Source organism: Callospermophilus lateralis, chromosome 1, assembly GCF_048772815.1.
Source record: "Callospermophilus lateralis isolate mCalLat2 chromosome 1, mCalLat2.hap1, whole genome shotgun sequence".
Taxonomy (NCBI): domain Eukaryota; kingdom Metazoa; phylum Chordata; class Mammalia; order Rodentia; family Sciuridae; genus Callospermophilus; species Callospermophilus lateralis.
In genome coordinates this window covers 108046409-108055453 of record NC_135305.1, presented here as the reverse complement: position 1 = coordinate 108055453, position 9045 = coordinate 108046409, and the positions used below count along the sequence as shown (strand labels likewise).

At 33.9% G+C, this 9045-nt stretch overlaps 1 pseudogene; it reads right to left on the bottom strand.

Annotated features, from left to right (window-relative positions):
- Positions 1-3178: 3178 nt before the first annotated feature.
- On the bottom strand, positions 3179-3731 carry LOC143397820 (heterogeneous nuclear ribonucleoprotein A1-like; annotated as a pseudogene).
- Positions 3732-9045: the final 5314 nt, after the last annotated feature.

Here is a 9045-nt window from a genome sequence, read left to right as displayed (position 1 = left end):
TGAAACCCCAAGTATTTAAGAAAATAACTTGAGTTGCACTCACATTAAAAACAAATTATCTATGTAAGACTCAATATTTTAGTTCAATTTTCAACTGATAATAGATTAAAAAGGAATATTAATACAAATATAAAACATTACAAATATATATTATCTGAGTATCTAGAGAGAATAATCTCTCTCTCTCTCTCTCTCTCTCTCTCTCTCTATATATATATATATATATATATGTATATATATATATATATATATATATATCTGCCAAAAATAAGAATTTACAAAAAAAAGGTATGTGTTCTTCTACAATTAAAAAAAATAATAAGAAGAAAAATTTACAATGATAAAGAGGATATTTCACTGCATAACAGTTAAATTTATAAAATGTTGGTATTTTATAGATGAGAGATTTTAGGAGATACTATTTCATTTAAGTTTTAATAATCTGAAAATACAAGCCCAGTTACATTTTCTCATAAAAGACATTTTGTATTTTAAACCTGTTCATGTAATTTTCACTAGTTAATTATCATGTAAAAGGAATAACAATGTATTAATTCCAAGGTATTAACATCATGTGTAAACCTTAAATGTGCAAGTATTACAGTATGCTCTGCCCAGATTTCTCTGGGTTTATGGAGAATAATTTCCATCCACAAATACAGGTCATAGCAGAGATAAAAATGTAATAAAAAATTCCAATGACAAACTTTTAATGTGACACTTCTAGAATCATTCTATTCTTATGTATATGTCACCTTCGAATAACCATCTGTATTGATTTTTATCTTTAATTTTTAATTTTGAAGTAGTTTTAGGCTTACATAAGAATTGCAAAGCACAGAGGGCTACTGCCTACCCCTTACCCATTTTCCCCTACATTTTAACATATTGAATAACTATGGCGTATTTATAAATATGTAATAAACATTAATAAAATATTATTAATTGAACCTATTAATTAGTTGGGGTAGCTGTATCTTCTTTGTCTCCTCCCATTTTTGACAGCTCCTCAGTTTTTCTTAGTCTTCCATGACATTGATACTTTTGAAGAATAATGGTCATATATTTTGGAGATACCTCCCAAAATGAGCTTGCTTGATTTTTTTTTTTCTCAAGACTGGACTGGGGTGATATGTTTTCAGTAAGAATGTCAGAGCTTTAGAGTTTCTATTTCCATTATTATTTGAATGATTTTCATTTGCAATTCTTTAGTGGAGGAAGATTTGTCACTTTTCCTTAACTTAAAATTCATGCTATCACTTACTTTTCTCCATGTAGACATTATTCCAATATAAACTCACATATACTTATTATTTATTGCTCTCTGTATTATAGTCTAGTTGTCTTACTACTTATTTTATAGATCAAATTTTTTCAGTTTTTGTCTAGAAGCTCATTTCAGGCTGGCTCCCTTCTCCTTTGGCATTGATCTTTTTTTTTTTTTTTAAAAATATCTTTTTCTCTCTCTTTAACCACAGTCTTTCTTATTTTTGGCTCCAGTCTCATCTTGCATTTTCTCTGCCCTTGCACTAGAATCAATCATTTCTCCAATGAGCTGACACATTTGACTGTGGAGGAATTGTAATGAGAGCTGCTGTGTAGATGTGTTAGATAGTGTGAAGAAAGCATAGCTGTACATTCAAATAAAAACAAGCAAATTTGAAATAACTGGCAGTGTTACTTCTGGAGAAAATGGGAAGAAATCAGTAGAGAAAATGATAGAAAATCAGTTTTCTCTCTCCCTTCACTTTCTCCTCCTTGTCTTTCTTCTCATTGATTGATTTCTACTTTAACTCCTCCACTACAGTCAGATATGATATTCTATGTGATTTTTATCTTTGCACAGCTGTTGAGACTTGCTTTATTATCCAGTGTAAGGTCAATTTTACATTTGACAAGAATATATATTCTATGGTTTCAGAGAATAGTGTTTTTTTTTATATATATCATCTGGTCTGATTTTTACTTCATTCAAAGTGAACTTGAAATTATTATTTTATTGGACTGCTTGATAAAAAAGACATGAAAATCCTTAAAATTTCTTATCTTTATATTTAATTTTATTGATTATTTTTTGCTATATTGTGAAGCTTGTTATAAAGTGCACACAGAATTTAAAATTGTTTTAACTTTCTGGTGATTTGAGCCTTTTTTTTAAATGATAATGTCCATCATTAACTCCATTATGGTTTAGATATAAGGTATCCCCAAAAGTTCATGTGTGAGACAATGCAGGAAAGTTCAGAGGTGAAATAATTGGGATATGAGAATCTTAACCTCATCAGTGCATTAATCCCCTGGTAGAGATTAGGTATACATACACATACAGTATACATACACATACTTATGCACACAAAGTCTATGTAGATAAAGAAATACATAGATACCTGACATTATTTGGTTTTCTATATAATATGAGGCCTGATATTCTAATACACTGCCTTCATACTTGTTTTTCTTCCACTTATACTACATATTTTCTATTATTTTGGGATAATAGTGTATAGATTGTAATTCTCTTTTTTTTCCCAAGAGCATTAAATCATTTATTGATTACACATGATAATGGATGACATACAAGCTTCGTTTCCATCTATTACATATCTGGTATCATTATTCAATTTAGATATTGCATAAGATATGCCAACAATCATTTTTAAATTTATAAACCAAATAATTCCAGGACTGCTTCAATGACCCTTTCAATGGTGAACTTCAGAAGGTCACAACTAAACCAAGGTTTCTGAACTTGGCATCATGCTAAAAGAATTCTAACTCCACACTGTTGGGGAAGTTTTACCAAGATGGCTTCAAAGAAGACTAACTTTACACAGCACATTTTTAAAAAGACACATTTATTCAGTATCATGATCAGACTATTACATTTAGCAATCAACAACAACAACAAAAAGTCTACATTAAAACCCTTTTTTGGAATATTTTACACTTTCCACAGAACAGAAACTAAAATAACCTGTTATACAAATAGTCAAAAATATAGTCCTCAAGTTTTTTTTTCCCCCCATACATATGAGTATTATCTAAATCATGTCTTCTTTGAAGCAGCGAGGCTTTGCCACCGCTGTGCTTGGCTGAGTTCACAAATTTGTTGTAACCTGTAGCTTCCCTGTCACTTCTTTGGCTCTCCTCTCCTGCTAAGCTTAGTTCCCTGGCAGTACTAAAACCTTCTGCCACTGCCATAGCTACTGCTGCTTTTGGAACCACCATAGCACTTTGGTTTTGTGGTTTGGCAAAGTATTGGCCTCCACCATCATTAGGTCCAAAGCTTCTGCCTCCAAAGTTTCCAACCTTCATGGGTCCAAAATTTGGTGACTGATAGTTGTAATTTCCAAATCTTTGTAGCTTCCACTACCTCCAAAATTGCTTCCATCATTATCAAATCCACTGTAGCCATCCCTAATGCCACCATATCCACCACCACCACAGCTTCTATCAGAGGTACCACAACCACCGAAGTTTCTCCAATGACCAAATTTGCCATTTCCATCAAAACCACCTCCATGACCACCAACAAAGGATCCGGAACCACCTTGACCTCGTTGGCGAGATGAAGCACTAGACATTTCTTGCTTTGACAGGGCTTTCCTCACTTCACAGTTGTGGCCATTCACGGTGTGGTTTTTCTGAATGACAGTCTTATCCACAGAGTCATGGTCATCAAAAGTTACAAAAGCAAAGCCCCTTTTCTTTCCACTGCTTCCATCAGTCATGATTTCAATAACTTCAATTTTCCCATACTGTTCAAAATAATCTTATAGGTGATGTTCTTCATGTATCTTCTTTAATGCCACCAACAAAGATCTTTTTCACAGTTAAGTGGGCCTCTGGTCTTTGAGAATCTTCTTTGAGACAGCTCTCTTTGGTTCCAAAACTCTCCCACCCACCTTGTATGGTCTTGCATTCATGGCTGCATCCACTTCCTCCATAATGAATAAGTGACAAACCCAAATCCCCTGGAGCTTTTAGTGTTTGGATCTCTCACAATCACATAGTCCATGAGTGTTCATTCCTCATTGCTCCAAATGGCTTCTCAGATTCTCATTAGTTGTTTCAAAGCTCAGCCCTCTGATGATGAATAGCTCCCTCAGCTGTTCGAGCTCCTTAGGGGACTCTGATTTACACTTGATGGCAGCAGGAAGAGAGACTTGACCGATGTTTTCTCAGTGGCATCCGCGGGCAGAAAGGAGTAAGTTAACGAATGTATCTGTATAGGTTGTAATTCTAATGTTCACTTGCTAGTATACTGGTTACTGTTGTGTTTTCCACTTTCATTTCTTTTAATTAGTTCCAGCATTTCTGACCTTCCATCTGGGAATTTCATGTGCCATTTTCAGCCTTACATAATTTTTTTGAAGAAAAATTGACAGTCTAATTCCTGATCTTTTAAAGGTAATCTATCTTTATAATATTTTCATTTTTTATTCTACACTTACCCCTTTTTCACCTTTACAATTTTGTAAGTAGATATAGTTTTATTTTAATTTAACCAGCCTGGGAGGATTTTTTTTAATTGGTTCTTTTTAGTTGTACGAAACATTAAGATTCATCTTGACATAACTATAAAAGTATGGAATATAATTTGTTCTAATTAAGTCCCCAATACTTCCTCTTTCTCTCTCATTACACCTTCCTGTTTCCTTTCCTATACTCTACTGGTCTTTCTGTTATTTACTTATAGCTTTTTAAAATTAGTATCTTGTGGATGTACATGATGGTGAGATTCTCTGTGGTATATTCATGTATGTACACAGGAACACTAGGTCATTTCACTGTCTTTCCCTATTCCATCCTTTCTTCCTTTTTCCTTCATTTACCTTTGTCTAATCCATTGACCTTTATTCTATTTTTATACCCCCTTATTTTGTTTTTGTTTGGTTTGGTTTGATTTTGTACCAGGGGTTAGACCTAAGAAGTGCTTAATCACTGAGTGATAACCCTGGCCCTTTATTTTCTGTCTATTTTGAGACAGAATCTCACTAGATTGCTCATAGTCTTGCTATGTTGCTGAGGTTGGCATTGAATCTGTGATCCTTCTGCCTCAGTGACCTGAGTTGCTGGAATTGTAGGCATGTGCCACCATGCCTGGCTCCCTCTTTATTTTGGATTGGCTTCTGCTTATTAGAGAAAACATTTGGACTTTGAATTTTTGAGACTGGCTTATTTCACTTAGCATGATAGTTTCCATCTATTTACCAGCAAATACCATAATGCCATTTTTCTTTATGCTATAAACATTGATGTGGCTGCATTACTGTGTTATGCTTATTTCAAATCTTTTGGATACATACCGAGGAGTGGGATGGATGGTTCATATTATGGTTCCATTCCTAGGTTTTGAGGACTCTCCATAATGCTTTGCAGAGTGGTTGCACTAATCTGCAGTTCCACAAAGAATGTGTGGAAGTACTGTTTTCCTTGTATCCTAAATAATAATAATAATAATTTTACTACAGAGCTATAGTAACAAAAGAGCATGGTACTGGCACCAAAACAGGCAGGAAGTCCAATGGAATAGAGTAAAAGACAGAGACAAACCCTCATAAATACAGTTATCTGACACTTAACAAAGGTGCCCAAAACACAAGTCAAGAAAAGATAGCCTTTTAATGAACAGTGCTGGGAAAACTGGAAGGAACTATAAGTGTAGTAGAATGGAACTTAACTCCTATCTCTCATCCTGCACAAAAGTCAACTCACAGTGGATCAAAGAGCTAGGAATTAGATCAGAACCCCTGCACCTGCTAAAAATATAATGTAGGCCCAGTGCTCCAACATGTCAGCACAGGAACTGACTTCCTTAACAACCGAGGGGGTTCTAGTAATCCATGTGTTATAGTTTGGATATAAGGTGTTCCCCCAAATCTCCTGCATTAATTCAAGAGGTGAAATGATCATATTATGAAAGCTGTATCCTAATCAGTCCATTCCAGTTTATATGGACTAACTAGTTGGTACCTGTAGGGATGTGGGGTTTGGTGGAAGATGGGTTATTGGGGGTGTGCCCTGGAATGGTTCATCTCCTTATGGCCCTTTTCTTCTGCTCTCTCTTTCTTCTTCCTTCTCTCTTCTCCCTTCCCTCTCCTATCTCTCTTTCTCCTTCCCAGCCATCATGAGCTGAGTAGCTTTCTTCCATGTCCTCTTGCCATGATGTTTGCCTCACATGTGGCACAGAACAATGGAGTTGGCCAGCTATAGACTGAAAACTCTCAAGCCTTGGGCCTAAAATAAACTTTTCATCCTCTGAGTTGTTCTTTTGAAGTATTTAGGTCACAGTGACACACACCTGACTAACACAACATGCCTGTGGACTCTGTGCCCAATCTCCTTCCCCTTCAGGAACATCAATTACTTGCATATTAGATTTTCACACTGGTATTCTGTCTTTCTGATGCTTCTCTATTTTCTCCCTAGTCTTAATCTTCATTTGCTTCATTCAGAATATATTTTTCTAACTTGTCTACCAGTTTTCAATTATATTTTTTGTTTGTTTTTTCCTTGTCTGTTATTAAAATTGCTCATTCTAGTTCTTAATTCAGGTATTCTATATTTTTGTTTCCAAATTGCCATTTAGTCACTCTGTATATTTTTAAGCTCTTGGCCTAAGTTCTCAATATTATCTTCCATTTCCTCAATGCATTAAGGATATTCCAGGTCATGTCTGATGACACTTTTAGCTGGATCCCCTGTGACATTGTTCCAATTTTGTTATTACTGTTTAAATATAGTATTTTCTCCTTCAATTTCTTGTTATGTATTATTTTTGCTGGACACTGGTTATTAAAATGTTACAAATAATTACAACCTCAGATGATGTTATACTCTTCATAGGGGATTTTAACTTTCCTCTTCAGTGCTGTCTGGAAAATCTGGCAAAGTGAAATCACCTTAGTTCAATTAGAAACTAAAATATTTAGACCTTTCCTCCCTGATTTTTTTTTTTCTGTTGCACTAAAATACACACAACATAAAATTCACCATGTAGGTTACTTTTGTATCTATATCTTACTGTTATCAAGTACTTTCATATTGCTGTGTACCTATCACTGACATTCATTTCCATAGTTCTTCTCCACTTAAAAAACTGAAATTATAGACTCAATGCCCAACAACTCATCATTTCGCCATTCTACTTTCTGGTTGAATTAGTGCAACTACTTTAGATAGCTCATACAATTGGAATCATATAGTATTTTTCTTTTTTTTGACTAGTTCAATTAATTTAGCATATTGTTTATAAGGTTCTCACGTATTGTAGCACATGTTATAATTTCCTTGAGATTTTCCTTTTTGTTTTAACTTTTATCTATGTAAGAGTGGACCAAGTTCATTTGGGAACCATAGGTGTGAGAGGGATTATCAAATCTCTCAAAGACAAGCCCTGAACTGCAGGCTGTCTTCTTATCTCAGCAAGTTTGCCAAAAATTCTGATGTACCTCTCAGTTTCTCAGCATTCTCTCCTCAAATCAACATATGCACGGCTGGAATGTCTAAATAATCATGCAAAAAATTATCTTCTTTGACATTTTGCATGTTTTTTAAGCTCATTTGAAATCTCATTTCTCATTTCATTTTAAAGACTGAATCATTTAGGTTATTATTACCATAAGTAAATCTAACAATGCATCATAAGTAACATTTGTTTCTATGAGGTGTTAAAGCAATGTGCTGGCCTTTTCCTTCAAGGTGACATCTTGAAACCATGTTATCACTAGTTTCCAAATTGTTATATGCAAATTACAGTATGTTCATTATTTAATGTAATGGGTAAATGTGCATTCATCCCTAGACAATTGGAACACTGGAAATGTTCATATTTTTAAAGACTTTTAGAAAGAGAAATAAACTAATATGCTCATATCTCAAAAGCAATACTACTGATTGCTATATTTTTACATTTCCTAATGGTTTTCTGATGTTGTAAAACTGCTGTGTTGCTTTTCCTGCCTTGTTTACAAAAATGCCAGACTAGATCATTGATTTGCAGTCTGTTTTTAAGCAAGTTCTTTCATTCTCTTACCTTCTGTTAGCAGCTACAGCAACAGTGTATACACGAGAGGAGATTCATCACACTCTTTTCTAATTCATAGGCTGACTCTAAAGCAACCAGGATGTAGATTACTTCCTACTTTGGCAAAACTTGGTTAAGCTTTCAATGTCCAAAGGGAAATTCAGACTAGGCATCTATAATTTAAGAACTTCATGGTATTGTTCAACATTATTTTTTAAATACTTCAATTATTTACTCAGTTTGCAAATATTACATTTGAGAAAATTTCAAACCTTCAAAAGAAATAGCAATCAACTATAGTGAAACAAACATTTCTTCTCAGTCTAGTTCAAGTTGTATTTCAGTTATTAAGCATTCCTAATACCAAATTTCTCTTCTTGGCTCTATCAATATGGAAAGGCACCAAAATGAGTTAATATTGGCAATTTTATGTCCAAAATTTAGGGTGCAATATCATCTAAATGAAAGGTTAAGAATTCACTCATTCATGTCTGTTTTCTTGTATTTAAAAAGTTTGAGAAGGCATTCTGAATTTTTTTTATTCTAGTCAAATAGAATTATAACCAGTCAAACTCTAAGATTTTTGGTATATATGTTTAAACTGTAATAACAATAACTAACTTTCAGTATTAAAGTGGCAAAGCTTAAAATATTTTAGAATATATAAAAGTAAGAACTAATGTATATATGTGTCAATATTTGTAAACTAAAAATATACATTCGCTTATATTCTCAAATATGGAAAAACAAATGTAGATCCTCTCTATAGAAAATGGACTCTTCACCAGGCATGGTGGTACACACCTACAATTCCAGTGACTTTAGACGCTGAGGCAGGGGGTTCACAAATTCAAGACCAACCTTAGCAATTTAACCAGGCACTAAGTAACTGCTTCACAATGAAAACAAACAAACAAACAATCAAATAAACAGAAAGAAAGGAAGGGAATATAGCTCACTGGTAAAGTGCCCCTGGGTTCAATCCTCAGTACCAGTTAATTAATTAAAAAGAAAAT